General features: G+C 36.3%; 2 long non-coding RNA genes across 5 annotated transcripts in view; one reads left to right on the top strand and one right to left on the bottom strand.

The window, feature by feature from the left end:
• LOC138849019 (uncharacterized) overlaps positions 1–4,298 on the top strand; it is a 60,578-nt gene extending 56,280 nt beyond the window's left edge. The window contains exons 4-5 of the long non-coding RNA XR_016230892.1: positions 1,271–1,334; positions 1,551–4,298. This is a non-coding gene — a long non-coding RNA (uncharacterized LOC138849019). The remainder of the gene's footprint in view (positions 1–1,270; positions 1,335–1,550) is intronic.
• Positions 1–20,072, bottom strand: part of LOC138848879 (uncharacterized) — a 126,768-nt gene that overhangs the window by 61,283 nt on the left and 45,413 nt on the right. For 2 of the 4 annotated variants that reach the window (XR_016230886.1, XR_016230889.1), the window contains one exon: positions 4,306–4,373. The exons of the other annotated variants lie outside the window; for them this stretch is intronic. This is a non-coding gene — a long non-coding RNA (uncharacterized LOC138848879). The remainder of the gene's footprint in view (positions 1–4,305; positions 4,374–20,072) is intronic. 4 annotated transcript variants of the gene reach the window in all.

Here is a 20,072-nt window from a genome sequence, read left to right as displayed (position 1 = left end):
GTAATGGAGTTTTACTGGATACAGAATTCTGAACTAAGTTTTTGGGGTTTCTTTCAGTATTTTAAATATGACATTCAGCATTTCTTCAGAGACTGAGCATTTATTTTGTTTTATAGAAATGTATAATTAATGTAGCCTTCCTCTGCTAACTGCTCTTGTTGTCTACCTTTGTTTTTCAGGATGTTTCTACCTCGTACGTATTTTTCTAAGCCTCCTCATTCTGAAGGTTAATATTTTTAATCAAATGTGGGAATCTTTTCACTGTTATTGTTTTCATGATTTTCTGACCTATCATCTCTTTTCTACATTTCTAGCTTTAGACTGTTTGCTCTGGTCTCAAAGGGAGCTGATGATACATTCCTTTTCCCTCCCATCTTTGTGCTTCACCTTGGATTATTTCTATAGACGTGTCTTCAAGTTCACTATTTCTATGGCATGCTCAATTTACTGTTCATCTTTTTTTCAGTTATAGGAAGACATATTTAGCTTTATAACTTCCATGTTTTATCTGAGTTGTAATTTCCTTCCCTCTACTGAGGCCCCTCAGCTTTTTGCATGTCATTTCTATATCTCCTTCATGTACGTTAAAGATTTAGAATGGTCGTTTTAAAGTCTTTGTGCTAATTCTGTAATCTGGATAATTTGTGGTTGGCTTTTACTCACTCTGTTTTCTATAGATCACATTTCTCCTGTTTTTCTGTCTAGTAGTTTCTAGTGGTATGCTGGATAATGTGGATGGTGCGTATTGTACAGTCTGAATCACACTTTCTTCAAAGGTCGCCATGTTTAGTTACAGGAAGCTATTTGATTATTGATGGCTCCTCTTGATTTTGTCAAAGGCTTAGCTTTTTGCTGGTTGGTGGGTTGGATTTTGTCTTATCCTTAGTCTTAGATCATACCATTATGGCATAATCCTGATTCCCAAGGTCTGATTGTTATGGTTTCTCAGCTGGATGGTTTAGGTCCTTAGCAATTCTTTTCCCTATGGCTGCATTGGAGCTTGACCAGATCTTGCACTGCAGAGCTTCTTGTATCTCCAAGCTGCCTCCATCCACAGCAGGCAAGCTCTACTTGTTCTTACTGAGTTGTTCTCTGTGTGTTCACGGGCCAGCCCATGGCCCAACACCTGAAGGGAAACCTCTCACAGACAGCCAATGCCCTCCTCTGCTCAGTGGCCTTTCCTCTCCTACCCTGAGCCACAGTCTCTTCACTGGCTTCACATTTGGGTCTGTGTCTCCTCTGCTCAGTAGAACTATCACTTTCCTTTCAGGTTTTACCTCCACGCTGTACTGTCAGAGGGATCCCCACGGAAAAAGCCAGGAGAAACATGAGAGGTAATTTGCAGGTTTCCCTTCCCTCAAGCATCACTGTGCTCCACTGTCTGTGGTCAAAGGACCAAAGTCAAATATCAGTTATCCCACTGACACTGAGAGTGAACAACTGAATATTGTTTGGAATTGTTTGTTTCCAAGCTATGGTTTTGCTTTGAATTTTAACTTTATCTAACAACCCATAAAATGCTAATTTTCTAATTCTGAACTATTTTACAGTCATGATACTTTTTCACAGACATGATGCTCTAGAAGGAGAGCCTGATGTGAGAAGTCTGTGAGAGTAACATATCAAGGGAAAGTTCCCATGCAGAAGAGCATGAATGAAGCTGTGACAGGGAAGGAATCGAGACAAGCAGGGGTGGATGTGGTTCCAGCTGGAGATTGGCTTCATCCTGGAATGCAGACTGAACCAAACGAAGAACCCAGCTGTTCTCTGGCTGGAGAAAAGAGCATAATGATGAGGTACTCTCCTGTCAGTAAGTCATTGGCTGATGGTTGTCCTGGGCAACAAAAGTGGGAGTTTTGGGTGTGAAAAGCCTCCCGGGCAGGTTTGCTTGATGAAAAGGAGGGACTTGCTTGCTTTTTGTGGCCAATCTTCATCTTGCAAATAACAGGATCTTGAGTAGGAACAAAACCAAAAGGCGCTGACTTGGAAGTCAAATAAGGAAAATTTGGAGTGTAGTAGGTATAAATGGATTCTAATTAAAGGCAGTACTAGGGTACTGGGACTTAGTATTAGGCTTTTTTTAATGTAAGAAGCAGTCATTGCAGTTCATTATTCTATGAGTTTATGGGAACAGTACAATGTTATCATATATATCTTGTACAAATATTTTTATAGATGTCCCTATAAACTACATTTCTAGTTAGTCAGAGTGCTTCTAAATTATTCAAGTCAAACCTGAATATTTTATCTTGGAATATCTGAAGTACCTAATACAGAATGTCAGTTATCTTTGTTAAATACCAGGGAAAGTTTTATATTTCTGTTTCAATTGAATAAAGTTTTGAATTTTAATAATTTCCAATTCAGAATTTAATAATTTCCAATTCAGAAGTAAAAATGTCTCAGAAACCGGATAACATCCACAACTTAAAATTAACAATTCAGATTTTTACAAGGATAGCAGAACCATCAATTTTCCTTATCTATCAGCATACACTGCCTCCATAAATAAATGATTTCCAGAGAATTCTTGAGTCGCTGTCTTCCTACAAGTTGTAGGTAACTCCCTTCTTACCTAGCATTATAACTTGCCACAGTGTTGGTGATAGTTGCCATCATCAAACTACTTATTTTTCATGTATTTAAAATGCTTATGACTGTCAGTCTTCTTTTTAAACACAATTTGACACTGAATATTTTGGAAAACCCCAAGGGCATTTTTATGTTTAATATCATAAAGATCAAAAATATTTTTAAAATCAAGCAGATTATGACTGATATTTACCATTTATGGAGCATTCACCATGCTGCATTCAGGGATATTGTCTGTTTTTTTTTTTTTTTTTCCAACCAAAAGAAACTGAAATCATTCTTTGAAGTTCAATAGGAAAGGGAGAATTCTTACCAACTGTGTATGCACTTACGCATACTTAGAGTCTTCTGAGGGTGATCTGTAATACCCGCTTTCAATTAAAGTGCAGAGAACACCCTGTTTAATGCATGTTCTGTCAGAAAAGCAATATGGGAAACAAGCACTAACATTTCCTGAGACTGCTATATCACTTCAGATTGAAAAGGTAGATCTATAAATCTTTGAGCAAAAACGCTGGTATTCATTCTATGTAAAACTTTATACTGTATGTGTAAAGTAAAAGAGAGAACCTACTTTTCAAAGCTCTTGCATTGTAACTGGTGGTATGCTAACATGATTGGAGTCAACAAGAAAAATAACAATGCTTCATTTGGAGACTTGAGTCAGAAGAAATAGGCTTGACAGAAAGTGAAACTGGAGAGAACTGGAGTAAAAGAAAGCTTAGAAAGGAAAACAGGTGCCTTTCCTATCATCTACTTAAGATTGAAGAGATACTTCCTAGAGTAAAAAACTCATCCATCTATCAACTTGTAAGAGACAATACAAGCCTTAAAATCCATTTCAAGTAAATCTTCACACACCCTAGCTTGTCTTGAAAATGGAACTGTACGAGTTTTCAGAGTTAAACATTGCATGGGGCACAATGCAACAAACCCTCTAAGAGGATCTACGAGATGAACACTCACAAGTCAGCTCCATGGCTTCTGAGACTTATCTTGAGTGGCTTCTGCAAACATTAATCCACTTCCCAAAGAAGAATCTGGACAGACTCAAGAATGAAAATCAAGGATTGGTCAGTGATCATCGGCTAGACTTCCCCTGCAGCTCATTTGGCTTTGTGCAGACCTGTACCTAGAGCTTGGCATGAAAGGCATTCTGAAGAGCACTTGAAATGTTTGAAAATTTCAAAGGACTTAAGTGAAGTTGGGTTAGCCTGGCCTCATTTTCCTGGTCAGGAAAGGCTTTTCAGGGAGCTAAAGCCTTCATTTTCACGATGTGTTCCATGTAAATAAAAGAATCTTCACACAAGGCATCTGTTTTAATTAAAGCTGGAAAAGAAATGCTTCATTGGAAAAACAAAGCTATCTCTTTTCCCAGGTTTCTAGTCTGCAGTTACTTCCCTGAATTTAAAATCAGAAATGTTAAAGTGGTAGGGTCAATCCCTTGGCAAATTCCCCCAGCCCTTTGAAATATGGAGGGTCATTTAACTTTGAGAGTGTTCCTAATTGCTTACTCTACCATTTAATTAAGAAGCTAGAGGGTCTTTCTAAGAATTCTGGCAGAAATTTGAAAAGGCACTATTTGCTAGCTGTAATGTTTAAGCATCTAACAACTGAGGACTTTGTCATCATGCAGGTAGATCATCATGCAGACAGATCCTGACATGGAGCCAGTGTCAGGTCAAAACAATGAGCTAGAACTGAGTATCTCACCCAAAGAGCTAGGAGAGAAGAAACAGGGATGCCACTCAATCTCCATCCCGAGAATACTTGTTTCAAGTCTAGAAAAAAACAAAATCAGAGTAAATCCAAAGGTCAGTAAAATGCAGGCAATGTGGAGAGGGGATCCCTGCAATGGGAGAAGGGTAGTGAGATGGATGGGAAGCTCCTGCCAGTGTGGTTGGACTGCCTTGACTTCTTGGCAGCTGAGACAGGCATCAAGTTGCAAAGGGTCACATTGGATTGAAGGTATGAAGTTGATATACACAGGTAAAAGGCAAGTGTGAAATCTAGAGATTATATAATCAAACAAATCTTCAACTATGACACATTAAGCAGCCTAGTAAGACATTAAAATTTTTGTTGTTCCTACTACATAAATAGATTTCAGAGCATCTGTTAATGTTAACATTCTTATTTGCTAAACTTTTCATTATATGTCAGTCTTCTTTTGCTTGTTGAGAGGTGCATTTTTAAAAGTTTAACAACAAACAGTATTCTTTAATATTTGCTAAATGAATGCTGCTTCCCATAGTCTTCCACAATATCTATTATCCTAGTAGTCAGATTTGAAGATGGGGCTATCCGTTTTGGGGAGAGGGGTAATTATTTCACCACCTATAGGACACTACAAATTACAAGCATACCCAGACTACAGAGGATACTGCTAAAAGAATTCAGTGCTGTGTACAATGACATAATGCTGAAACATCTGGTGAACAAAACTGGTAAAAATAAGCACAGTGTGATAGCTGCTTTCATTTCCAAATGAGTACAAACAGCCTGTGTGAATTTCTTCATCCAATGTGTCTGATGTGATTCTGCTGGTGCAATCAATACCTCAGCACCTGATTGTTCTAAATATTTTATTTTTGACACATCAAGGTTCTCTAAGCTTTCATTAACAAAAGCAAAGCCAGTTTGAATTTATTCCATATGTAAAATTATCAGCACTTCCCAAATTCATGGTTCATTTGAAATATTAATATTCTGATGTTATATACATTCATCATGCTTTTCATGATGTTTACATAAGTGAAATAAAAATAAAAATGCTACGTATCATAAAAAGTATGATTTAAGATAAAGAACAGATAATTGAAAATCATGGAAAACATATCACAATGTAGGCTTCAAAATTCCTGTCACTGTGTCATTAACAATTTAGACCTAGGACAATATAGAGATAAAACCAAAAATGTTTGTGGGTAACCTTCAGGATGAGAATGTTAAACCTAGAAAAATGTGAGCTATAATTTAATCTCAACCACAAAAAATCTTTTTAGAGGGTTCTCCTTTCATCAAATTCTCTCCTGATAAGAACTTGAGTATCTGGAAATTAAAGAAATCAAATTAAATGATATTTTGGGGATACCAACAATGATATGCCTTTGTCTATAAAAGATAAAAGAAGTGGGATTTTTGTTTTTACAAAGTTACACTGGTACCAAATTAGATGTACCAAAATTATTTCATTATTATGCTAGACTTTGTTTCATATAATATAATCATCAGAGAGTTTAATATATTTGGGATTTTATGTTCTTCTTCATCAGAGACTAAGCAATGTTAAGAAAGCAAGATCTCAATATCCTCCATCTACCCACATCTGTAAATATTGCAGAAGTGATCTGTATTCATGGCAATGCTCCCTATGCTTCTGCCTTCTGAACTTTGAATGATGTTTCCTAAAATATATTGAATCAATCTTAAAGGATTATATGACGGCAAAGATCCTTCAAAATGTAGCTGATTTATCCTGTTGGTTTCAGCTGGAAACGCATAAAAGAGATACCAGAGAGGTGAGTCTTATTATTCAATACCTACACAGAAGCAGACTCCACACATTCTTTTCTGAATAAGTCAATTTTTGAATTTGTTGACCTTTGCCATCAAAACAGTCTTTAATATATGTGGCTGAGTTTATGCTGCTATATCATAAATTTGTCTCCTCAGGGGGAAGAGAGTACAACATGAGACTGTACATTTAGGATTTTACCTATTAGTTCCATGATAACTAATCACAAGAATTCACTCTAAAAGTCCCTGTGGTGTTAAAATTAATGTTCAAATATTAGTTCACACTGTATGTGTGTGTGTTACAGTTTTTTTCTTAAAAAGAATAAACTTGTTCACTTATCCAGATTGATCCTATTCTGTATTGCAGAATTCAGCTTGGTTTCAAGTTTAAACAGAGTTTTGGTGTTGTTTCAACTTTCATATTCCAAGGAACAAATTATGAGTTCTTTACCTGGATTTCAGTATATTGATTTTCTTTAGCATTTTGAATTCAGTTTTCTCTGTAGCAAGAGAATAGTACAATCATTACCTGGGTAGATTTGCCCACATGTTGGTTAGTGTTATAGCAAAACACTCCAGAGAGTAATATCCTAAAAAAGTTTGACCAGGAGAGAAAAGGCTGGGATGTTTTTCTAAAAGTTCTACTCAACTTGTGTAAAGTCGTAAAGAAAGGAAGTGACAACATCTTTCAAGTATTTCTCAGTGATATGGAGTACCAACCAGCCATATGGATCTGATATTTCAGAGTAATGCCTATGTTTTATTCGGGAGTGTTGAGCTTAATGACATGCTTCAACGGAAGTGAATCATCATCAGAATTTGGAACAATAAAAAGCCCATGAGAGTATTTCAGGCATGGAAAGCCAAGACTCTCTGGCAAAAGATCTCTGCGAGTGAGATCCCAGTGGAAAGAACAGGTCTTCAAAGAAGGAGGTACCTTTCTCTGAAGGGAGGAGAGAACCTCCACTTTGACTATGACCTTGTCTAAACAAGATAAGAATCGGAGAACTCAGAGGGCTTCCATAGCCTTGGAAACTCATGACTGGAGCATAGGGAGACTACTGATGCCATAGACAGGAGTGTCAATTGGTAAAGTCAACAACAGGAGTCACTGTGCACTTACTCCTCATGTAGGATCTCTGTCCTTAATGTGCTGTACATTGAGATTTAATGCTATAACGAGTACTCAAACAATATATTTCACTTTGTGTTTCTATGGGGGTGCAAACTGTTGAAATCTTTACTTAATGTATACTAAACTGATCCTCTGTAAAAAAAAAAAAAAAAAGAAATTATCAACTCCCAACTTGACTCTCACTGGGATTAAACATGACAATAGGTCTGATCTGATTTCATCATCACTTAAAAAAAATCATCTATTATTTTTCACTTTATGTTTCTGTGTGGGAGCAAACTGTTGAAATCCTTACTTAATGTATACTAAGCTGATCTTCTGTATATTAAGATAATCGAAAATGAATCTTGATGTGAATGGAAGGGGAGAGGGAGTGGGAAAGGGGAGGGTAGTGGGTGGGAGGGACGGTATGTGGGGGAAGCCATTGTAATCCATAAATTGTACTTTGGAAATTTATATTCATTAAATAAAAGTTAAAAAAAATCCTGTTGGTATTCTATTGCACAGTAGGATAATAATAGTTAATAATAACATACTGTAATTTTCTAAACAGCTAGAAGAAAGGAATTCTGAATGTTCATACTCAAAGAAACCTTGAATATATGAAGCAATGGTTGCTAATTATTTTACTATGATCATTAAAATGTATGCATGTATCAAAATATTACATTGTACCCCATAAATATGTACAATTATTATTTGTCAATAAATAAAGATACATTTTGGTATAACAAAAAAAAAAAAGAATTTGGAACAATAGTTCCCAGGTTTATTCAGCCATTCTCTCTGATTTCTGTGTTCACACAAGCTTTTTGTAGTTTTTTTTTTTATAACCTAATGATTTCATTTCTAAGAAAACAATGCAGTTTTCCTAACCACATCATGGTTTCTGAGTTGGCTAGCATACAGAAACTCTTTCCAAATGACAATCCTTTTTCTCAATAGCAATAATGCCACACACTTTGTAGCAGGGTACTGCTTTTTATTCTCTCCCCTTCTATTCCTTTTTATTTGACTTTATCTACTCCAAATGCAAAAATGCTTAGGTACATATAGCAAATCTGGACCAACTAGCTTAATAGAAATCACTCCCTAAAACATTTGTCCGATCAATAATAAGGTTTTCTATAGCATGTTATATGTAGGGCATTTTGATAAGTATAACAACTTTACAGATAAAATTTTTGAAGATTTATTTTGAAAGTCAGAGTTACAGAGAGAGATGGAGAGATGGATATCTTCTATCTCCCGTTTCACTCCCCACAAGGCCACAATGGCCAGCACCGGGCCAGGACACAGCCAGGAGCCAGGAGCTTCATCTGGGTCTACAACATGGGTGGCAGGGGCCAAACACTTCCACTACTTTTCTCAGGCCATTAGTAGGGAGCTGGATCAGAAGTGGAGCAGCTAGGGTACAAACTGGCACCCATATGGGATGCTGACATTGCTGCCTATGTCTTTATCTGCTATACCACAACACCAGCCCCAGCAAATTCTGTTCTATTAACCCACATATACCCATATTGGAAAACAGTTTTACCTGAAACATATACGTGCATTTGTTCCTTTGAATTAATGCATTCTTTAAACATATTTATTTTGTGTTTGGATCTTTTAATCAGCATATGCTTCCAGAAAATATCTACGTGTATCTCTAGTTCATGCTTTTTGTTCCAACAGTTGCACTGAATAATTATATCACAAAAGTTTATCCATTCTAATCTAGATGGTTGTTTGCATTACACTCAGATTTGAGCTACACTGTAAACATTTTGGGCATGCCTTACTGCATATGAACATCATATATGTTACAACTGAAATGGAACTTCAAAATCACAAAAATATTTACTTTCCAAAATCAATAACAAATAGTTTTTCCAGTGTACTAAATTTTAGTTTGACCAGCATTGTATGAGAGATCCTATTGTTTCAGATTCTTATGGCAAGTTGGAATTGTCACTCTATGTGGTTATTCTGTACAGTGTCATATATTGCTGCATTGATTTGATTTTCTCCCAAAGATTAATGAGGAGGCACATCTTTCCATGTTTTTGTTGGTTAATTTGAAATTCTGTGTCTTTAAAAAATAATTTTGCATTTGAAAAGCACAGTTAGAGGGAGAGAGACAAGAGATATCTTCCATCTGCTGTTTTTACTCCCCAAATGATTGTATCACCTGGAGCTGGACCAGGCCAAAGCCAGGAACATGAAGTTCAATCTGGACTTTACATAAGATGGAGGGGTTCCACATACTTGGGCCATCTTCCTCTGATTTCCCAGACACGTTAGCAAGGAGCTGAAGTGGAAATGGAGCAGCCAGCACTCACATGGAATTTGTGTTAACTTGCAAGGTCAATATACCAACCGCAAAATTGTGTTTCTTGAGGTGCCTGTTCAAGCTTCTTGCATTTTTTTTTTTTTTTGGATTCTGTCTTGTTCCTATTGATTTGTGTTTTTTTTTCTATATCCTGAGTATGAACCTTTTTTAGATTAAATAGGTTGCAAATATTTTCCCACATATCATCTTCTCTCTTTGAATGATGACTTTTGATTCATGATTATGTAGTTGGAATCATCAATATTTTTATTTTTAGTACTTTGAGAGTTTTTTTTAAATGCTTCTTCATGCCACGCATTAAAGGTTACTCCATATTCTCTAAAATTTTTCATGATTTTCCTTATACATTTAGAGCTGCAATGCACTGGTGATTGTGACTTTGTATATGATATTACAATGGGTCAAGCTCTTTTTTCCACATGAGCAACCTGTTGGCACTGCCCCTCTTTGAAACAATCTTTCCCCACTAAATTACAGTGTCACCTTTATCATGTCTATATTTTATATATTTGTGATGTGTTTTGGTTATTCTATTAATGTATTTGTTTTTCTTAGTCAAAATATTCTCGTAATTATTATTGATTAATATAAAGTCTATCACCTTATTACATTCCTTAAGGCTATATTGGCTTGGAAATATACTCTTTGCATTTTCAAAACTGTATCAGTTCACCTAACTTTTTTTACAAATCTGCTGGTATTTTCATTGGCATTATACTGAATACAAAAGTCAATTTAGAGAGCAATAGCATTTTAGATAATTGTTTATTAAATTCTTAAGGGGTACATACTTCCACTTATTTGGATCTTCTTTAACCTGTCTTCATATTTTCTAATGCCTTATGTGGCAGTCTTTCATAGGATATATTCCAGTGCCTTTGAAATATCTAGATGTTGTTGCTAAGGTTATATATGCATGCATACAATTCCCTTCATACATTTTTTAAAGATTTATTTATTTATTTGAAAGTCAGAGTTACACAGAGAGAGTAGAGGCAGAGAGAGAGAGAGAGAGAGAGCGCTCTTCCATCTGATGGTTCACTCTCCAGATGGCCACAATGGCCAGAGCTGTGCCAATCCAAAGCCAGGAGCCAGGAGCCTCTTCCTGGTCTACCACGTGGGTGCAGGGGCCCTAGGGCTTGGGCCATCTTCTACTGCTTTCCCAGGCCATAGCAGAGAGCTGGATAGGAAGTGGAGCAGCCGGGATTTGAACTGGCGCCCATATGGGATGCCGGTGCTTCAGGCCAGGGTGTTAACCCACTGGGCCAAAGCACCAGCCCCTCCCTTCATACATTTTGACACTGTTCCAGTAACTTCAAATTCACATAAATACTAATAACATGTGAGTATTACAATCATTCTTCATTGTTTAATCTTCTTTTTCTTTGCCACAACTAAGATTTTTATTATGCTTATTATACAAGTGTAAATTGAGGGCATCCTTGATTGTCTTTTGATTTCTGGGAGAAAGTGCTCAATGCTTTCACTATAAAATTCAAGAATCTTTGTTTTATGCTGCTACTCATTATCAAATAAAAGTTCTTTTATCCATAATTTGCTAGAGTTTACCTTTTAAAGATTATGAATCGATGTTGAATTTTACCAAATGCTTTTTCTATATTAATTTAGTAGATCGCATGACATTTAGCTTATGTAGTTAATATGGAGATTTAATTTGATTAATGAAAGCAATTTCAACTTTGCATTCCTGGAATAAACTCAACTTGATCATAATACATCATGTTTTCATTTACTGCTAAATTGTACATGTTTTTGATTTGCTTAGAATTTTTTTCATTTATGTTTGAAGTAAAATTGGTCTGTAGTGTACACTTATTTAAACATCATTATTGAGTTTATGCTCAAAGTATACCCAGACTTCATATAATGATATAAGAAATTTCTCTATCTGTATCATGGGAGTGTTATTTCTTTCTTAATCTTTAAAGGCAATGGGTAAACTAGCTAGGAACTACTGCTTTACAAGTTGAAAGTTATATATTTAATCATTTCAAAACATTAAATTATATACAATTACTTTTTCTCCTAATGTCAGGTTTATACGTACTGTAATAAATTGCTCCTCCTTTTTTATTTATTTTTTTTCCACTTGAAAAATGACACATTCAGATAGAGAGAGATCTCCCTCTGCTGGTTCATTCCCCAAATGCCCAGAACATCTGGGGCTAGGTAGAAGCCAGGAGCTGGAACTCAATTTCAGTCTCTTGCTGAAGTGACAGGGACCCAGGAATTTGAGCCATCACCTGCTGCTCCCAGATTGCACATTAGCAGGAATCTGGAATCAAGAGCAGAGCTGGGCTTTCCTAGGTACAACAATGTGCATGGCCCAAGTGGCATCTTAACTGCTTCTGAAAAATTCTACCCCTCTCCTCTCTTTTTGCATTTCTATTTGCATATGTTGTACAATACTCCGCTACTGCTCGTAAGTTTATCACTTTCTGTTGTCTGTAGTCCATCATTCCTTACCCCCCTTTCTGGGTTTTCTTCTTACCATATGCTTCTGATTCATCTTCCAGTTTAACTTCATCCTCACTTTAATTGTATCTAATATAAAATTATATCAAATGCATGTAGTTTAAGTTTTGTTGTTTTAATTTTTAGTTCTGTAGTTTGTTTACCTTAAAATACTCTTTTTAACACACACACACACACACACACACACACACACATGCACATGCACCCATGAGGCTACTTCAATATTCATGGAAATACAAAATTCAAAGGTATGATCAGGAGTAGGCATTTGGCCTAATCGTTAAGTTGCTGTTTGGACAACTGCATCCCATCTTGCAGTGTCTGGATTTGAGTCCTGGCTCTGTTTCCCTTTCCAGTTTCCTGATTGGACACACACCCTGGGAGGCAGCAGATGATCCTCACATACTTGGGTCCATGTCACCCATATGGAAGCCTGGTTTGAGTTCCCATTTCCTGGCTTCAGGCTGGCCCAGTCAAAGCTGGTTTGAAAATTTGGGGAATGAACCAGTGGATGCTATCTCTGTCTGCCTGTCTCTCTGCTTGTCCAACACACATACACATTTAAAAATAAATTTAATTTGGTGCTAATTCATGTATTTTAAAATACACATTTCTATGAACTTTTCTAAAACCCTGCATGGGCATGAATTTCAAGTTTTGGACAAAAACCTACTTATCTTTTAACTTAATGTTTAATGAACTTTTTGAAGTAACAATATATATAATTTTCATATCCTACAGTGCTAACTTTCTGCTTTATTTTCTTGAATTTATTAGTAGTGATTGTATATTTTGTGTCTGGCAACTTCATTAAATAAACACCCCATGGATCTCTTTCTATGTCCAATCTGTATTTTTCTATACTAATTTTTACTTTTCAAATTTTAGCTACTTATATGCCTGCTTTCTTGATTTCACAAATAGATATGCTGAAGCTGAGGACATGCCATTATAGTCTTACAAAGTGGGGCTAAGCTTGATATTAGTGCATGGGGTGAGGCACAAGTAATTCAAATGACCTTGTTCTAACTTTGGAAATAAAGCTGAAATACTTCAGATGTCAGTCTTCCACATTTACCATTACCCAAAAGATATGGGAATTACCAGTCTCCCTTGATGTTCCCTGTACACCAATTTTTGCCTCCAAATCTTACAAGGTTATCAAACTCTGCTCATGTTCTCAGCTTTTGAGATTTAGCTATAGAAATCAATATGGCCCGCTATGAGGCCACATATTTCTGTATTGTCTGATTTTGGCCCCATGATCCTTCACTGCCTTGACAGTTCTATATCAAGCTGAGTTTTAATAAAATTTTTCACTAAGTCTGAATGTTTTGGGTTAATTGATCTGATTGCCATTACACTAAGGTTGCATATTTTTTCACTTAGGTAAAATTAAGAAAGGTGGGTAAAAAAAAAAAGGCAAAAGAACAATGAAGATATTCATAAGATCATACCCCTAAAAAGTAGGATATAATTTTCCTTATGGTATGACTGATTTTCCTCTGAACCAAAGCACTTTCTCAGTGTGTTCTTATCCTAAAAAATAACCTTAAAATTTGCTAATTGCAGTAACTTTCTAGAGCTATGTTTCCCAATTTGCATTATGCAATGATCTCTTCACAGCACAAGAAGTTAATATTGGAGTTTACAAAATCCATATCTACTTAGTGCATTTGTCAGATTTACTGTCTGTTCCTCCTGGAAATATTCCAACTGATACATTCAGTAGACTCTTTTTAATGTGCCCCTGAATGTCCACACTCAACAATGTGAATGATATATTGTAAAACTGATGATATCTGAGAAACAAATATTACTTTTTTTTCACCATTTTCTGTAGATTCAGCTGTGTTCCTGAACTTTCTTTTCTTATAAATTCCAAGAAAGGAAGAAAGTGTGGGCAAATGCTTGTTATGCTTCACCAAAAATAAATAATGTGACATTTATTCATTTATTAATTTGGGGGTAAGTTGAAGACACTATAAGCACGTGAATGTCCACAAACACATACAGGCACACAGATTTTTCACCCCATGGTTCTTTCACTGCATTGATAATGGCTTCAACATAAGCACACACACACACACACACACAAATTCTACAGTCTTACCTTATTTTTCTATTTTTTTTAAGTTGCCACCAATTCTGTGCTCCTGACTCTCCAAAGATTTGGGCTTTTTTAACATATTTTTCCTTTTTTTGTGGGATTATTTATCCTGTTTACATGGGCATGAACCTTAAATAATACCTTTTTTCCAAAACAACATATATAGTATTTAAAGAAATTCTCTACATAAATATATAAACCTGTAACAGTTCTCTAAAACCTGTGCTTCCAAATGTTCTTTCAGATTAAACACTATTGCTAAAATACAGTTTAAATGCACACATGATTCATAACAGGTGACTCCAACTTTCTGAAAATTCAAAGCTTACCTGATACTTTAAAAAGCTTTCTACTTTATCTGTTTAATCATTTATGTTCTACTCTTGAGAGTCCCACTGTGTAATCTGATGTAGTATAACGTTAACATTTATGGTAAGATTCAGTGAAGCTAAATTAAAGGTAAGTCAACCTTCAGAATCAGAGGTACCTTATTTCCATCATGTATAATGAGGATGATGGTCTTCTTTCTCCCTATAAAATGTGTGCTATACTTTCATTATCCATAAAAATGCATTAAAATCTCATCATGGTGTCAGTAATGATGCCTTTCAAATAGTGCTAAAAAGTTTAAAGTACAAAACTTCTCAAAAGGCTTATTTAGTATGCAAAATAAATTATTATGCCACTTCATTTAGTGAATATTAAGTAAGCTTCTTTAGCTCCTTGTGCCATCAGTTTATTTCACTCAGCTGAAGTCTAATAATATTTTCATTAAATATTTATATGAACAATCAAACACTGCAAATGAAGAGCATATCCCTTGACATTCAAGATGGTTTCCAGGCTGGTATCAGCGGGCTGTTAAATGGGTAGATCTTGTTTTTACGGCTTCGAATGATGGTTTCCATTAGCTTTGAGTGTCTTATGTCTGACCTTAGAATAAGGACTATTCATCATGTCTTCTAATTTTTCAATGTTGTTCCCTCATCTGGGAAGTACTGAAGATAGAAACTTAAGCGCATTTAAATGCTGGAGTCACGTTATGCAAATTTAACCAAGGAAATTCTTCAACACAGGTCATTTTTTAAAGCAATAGAAAATATGCTCTCTGGTTCTATATGTTAAGTATCACCCTGTTCACATAACTTGCATTTCCATTAAATAAAGACAAATCTGATGTTTGGCTTTAGCTTTATATGTGATTTCTTGATTTATGAATACTTGATAACATGGTGACTGTAACAATAAAACTTCATTTGAAATATGGCAAAATCCAGTCACATGCTGTCTGTACATTTCTGCCCTGAAATATTTGGCTCCCTCTAATGGATAGTATTTTGAGATCACTGGAAGCTAATACCAAAGTGATTGAGTCTATTATTTAGATTTTAAGTCCAGGTTTTAGATTCACTTCACAAGTTTCAAACTAACACAAAATTCTTTGGTGCCCATTCTGAGTACACATCCTCCCACTCACATGCTAGTTTACATTTTCAGTTTTATCATAGTCACAGTTATTACACTAGGATGTCTTAAGGAAATTGAGATGTGAAGTAGTGTTAACAATAGAAACCAATGCTTTGGGCTTCAAAGAGCTCCTGAGACAAGAAGCAGCAAAGATTTCCTGAAACTGGAAAGGAAGGAGTTCTTTCAAACTCTCACCCACCCACAATTTTACATCCCAGTACATTGCCCTACCACAAAAATTAACTGGTCCATATACTCTGCATTTTCTAGATTATGGAAATGAATTTATTCCCTGTAGGCTATTTTTAATTGACAAAAATGAAAAGGCCATGTAACAAAGCTACTTGCTTCATTTCCAGACCTTTTTTTTGCTATAAATAGATCAAACAGGCACATTGCTTAACGTATGAAAAAGAGAGTAATTGGAATTTCATGTGGCACAGAAGGCAATGGTTTTTACAATTAAGAGCGAGAAAACTCAGGATACGACAGAAATTTGGAGTATGCTTCTGTTTCCTTTTAGGTTCTTCTTATAATTCCATATTCTGAACTTAATGTATAGACATCCTAGATAATTAGTATACTAATTACTATTAATTACTATTGGGATTTTCCTCTTACCCTAAGGACTTTTAAAGTAAATTATTCTAGAAATTAACCACAGTTTTTTGACTCTTGGGAGTGACCGAAGAAAAAGCATAATTAAAAGTTGCTTCTGGGTCCTAAAAAGGTATTCCTATAATACGTAGATGCTCATTCATCAATGTAAAGCCTCATTACCCTAGTTATTATAATTTAATCTATATTCTACCACTGAAGTTAAACACCAATGAGTTTGATGGCTCTCTCATTACACATATGCATGTATCATGTTATAGTACATGCAACAGTTAAAATGTCAGGATATCAATTGACAACTTGAAGACATTCTTCTTTTTTCTTCCTAAAGAAACCTTTTATCTAATGAGTACAAATTTCATAAGTATAAGCTTAGGAACATAGTGATTCTTCTCACCATACCCACCCTCCCATCCTTCTCCCACTCCACCTGCTCCTCCCTCTCCCATTCCCAGTCCCATTCTCCATTAAGATTAATTTTCAATTAACTTTATAAATAGAAGACTAACTCTATACTAAATAAACATTTCAACAATTTGTACACATACACACACACAAACAAAACTGAGAACTAGTTTTACAGTTAATTCTCATAATACAACTCGTTCAGGACAGAGGTCCTGCATGAGAAGTAAGTTCAGAGTGACTCCCATTGTTAATTTAACAATTAACAGTTCTATGTATGACATCAGTGATTACTGGAGGCTCTTGACATGAGCTGCTTAGGCTATGGAAGCCTCGTGAATTCACAGTCTCCATCAGTATTTAGAAAAGGCCATGAGCAAAGTGGAAGTTCTCTCCTCCCTTCAGAGAGTACTTCCTTCTTTGATGGCCACTTCTTTCCACTGGGGTCTCACTCAAAGAGATCTTTCAGGTAGGACTTTTTTTTTTTGCCATAGTGCCTTGGCTTTCTATGACTGAAACACTCTCAGAGGCTTTTCATCCAGACCAGAATGCCTTAAGGGCTGATTCTGAGATCACAGTGATATTTAATGTGATTGTCACTCTATGAGTCTGCTGTGTGGACTGTTTCCCAAGTTGGAACATTCTCTCCGTTTTAATTCAATCTAGAAACTTGATCTTATTTATATGACCTTATTTATATGATTCCCTTTAACACTTAATTCTGTCTCTATGCTCCCTTTAACACTTAATATGACCGCTTTAACACATAAGATGGTATTTTTACTACCTAGTTTAATGGAATTTGGAGTCCCATGGCAAGTTTTTAAACTGTGCCCTTGAAAGTAAGTCCATAGGAATGTATGTAGAACAATACAGCTTTACAGTTACAAACCCCTCCTCCAGATCTCAATAAAAAAAAGAGTTAAGAAGTCTTTTTAAAAAATATTTTATTTATAGGGCCTGCGCCGCGGCTCACTAGGCTGATCCTCTGCCTTGTGGCGCCGGCACACCAGGTTCTAGTCCCGTTCGGGGCACCGGATTCTGTCCTAGTTGCTCCTCTTCCAGGTCAGCTCTCTGCTGTGGCCCGGCAGTGCAGTGGAGGATGGCCCAAGTCCTTGGGCCCTACCCCCCATGGGAGACCAGGATAAGTACCTGGCTCCTGCCATCGGATCAGCGCGGTGCGCCGGCCGCGGCAGCCATTGGAGGGTGAACCAATGGCAAAGGAAGACCTTTCCCTCTGTCTCTCTCTCTCACTGTCCACTCTGCCTGTCCAAAAAAAAAAAAAAAAGATTTTATTTATTTGAGAGTTACAGAGAAGTAGAGACAGAGAAAGAGAGGTCTTCCATCTGCTGGTTCACTCCCCAGATGGCTGCAAAAGCAGGAGCCGCACCCATCTTAAGGCAGGAGCCAGGAGCTTCTTCTGGTTCTCCCACGTAGGTGCAGGAGCCAAGGACTTGGGCCATTTTCTACTGCTTTCCCAGCACATAGCAGAGAGCAGGATCAGAAAAGGAGCAGCTCGGACTAGGACCAGCGCCCATATGGGATGCTGGTACTTCAGGCCAGGGCTTTAACCCACTGTGCCACAGCACCAGCCCCCAGACATTCTTATAAGTACAATATACCCCATGATAATGAACCTTAATTTCAGCAAAAATGAGAAGTAGCGTTATGTCCATCACCCTAACTGGGTTGTAGACACCAAGTTGAGTCACAATCTACACATTTTCCAGTCTTCACAGTCATAGGAAAAAATGCATGTGAGTCATTGCAGAGAATTAAATGGTCTTATACAGGGAAAAAATGGGGCAAAATGTTCCTAAAGCAGAAAAAAGAAGAGAAGAAAATAAAAAGCTTGGTTTCTCTTAACTTATATGGTCACAACTTAGCTCAACCTGCAAGGTCCATCTTGATGTAACCCCTATTTCCTCCCTATCCTCATCCCCAGGAATTTCTATTTAAGAATGCTCCACTACAGCAACTCTGAACATAATGTTCTGTTTTCCATTTATCTTCACCAGAAACTGCCCCGTCTCATTAGAATATTAGCACTATAAACCTTTCTTATCTCACCTGGCCAATAACTGCTTAGGCTTTAATTCTGTATTCAATGAACACAATCCAGGGAGACTTCTCTGTTGTTTCCCAGTCTTGGAAAGGTACATTTAATCCATTCACCCTTAAAGCCCAGTGCTTAGGCTATATTGATAACTTCATGTACTGATTCACTTATCCTAGTTTTGTATTCCATTCCCTGGAGAGGAACTTCTTAGACAGAAGATGAAACATTATTGATTTATATTCTCTAAAGTTAGCAGATTATCCGGAACACAGAGGAAAGTTTCTGTAAGAATGTGTAGAATGAATGAATTAGTGGCAAAGACCCTGGCTGACCTCTGCAGTTTAAAGGAAATGAGCTAAGAAAGAGAAAATATTGTTAAATAAAAGAAAAAAAACATTAAGGCTTCAGTTTAAATACAGATCTATTTCAATCTAAGTTTATCCTTAAATAAGGCAGTAATGTAGGTAATTAGTAGCTTAGAGGTTCATAATATACTATATCACTGCCACAGCTAAGTGAGTCCTTGAAATTCATGCACAGTTTTTATGTCTCCACTAATAAGAATTTATGCCATGCACAGCTTTTTACAACTATTTTAAGTCATAGTTTTGCCTATTTATATCCATGTGCACCTAAGTATATACATGTATGTGTATAAAGGTGCATTATTACAATAATTTTACTATGAGGATTAAATAGTCATTATTCATATGTGTGTGTGTGTGTGTGTGTGTGTGTGAGAGAGAGAGAGAGAGAGAGAGAGAGAGCGAGAGCTCTTATGCCTAAAAAGCTGAGCAACACAAGAATGTTTAACTATTGTGGTTGCATAATAGTTTTAGAGTCCTCCAAAGGTGAATACATTGAAGGCCTGGTCCTTAAGGTTTTGTATTAATGGTTAATGGATCAGTGTTAATGGATTAAGGGTGAGGACTTTATGCAATTATGGTATGTCAGAGAGGGGCTGGTAAGAAGCCTTTGGATCACTGGGTGCTTGCCCTTTTAGATAGTTCTCAGGAGAGGGTTGGACTTTGAACTCATCTTATACTTTTTTGTATTATTTGAAATATTTGAAAACAAAATTTTCATTTACATGAAAAGCAACTATATCTTAAAAGAAATTTTCCATTTACATGGAAAGAAAGTTACAGTCTAATAATGAGGAGAAAAACAAGAGTTTTCCTAGTAATAACCAATTTAGAACTAAGTGCCACTTATTAAGGAAGCCTGTCATTAAAGCATGAGACCATTACTTTCTCTTACTATTTAATTAGAATATGGTAATTGTCATTTTACACATAAATTAAATTATTTGAGGCCCATTAGAGGATACCCT

This window comes from Oryctolagus cuniculus, chromosome 3, assembly GCF_051225735.1.
Source record: "Oryctolagus cuniculus isolate XC-2025 breed Fujian yellow rabbit chromosome 3, ASM5122573v1, whole genome shotgun sequence".
NCBI lineage: Eukaryota > Metazoa > Chordata > Mammalia > Lagomorpha > Leporidae > Oryctolagus > Oryctolagus cuniculus.
Note: the sequence above shows the minus strand (reverse complement) of the source record. Positions and strands in the feature narration are given on the sequence as shown.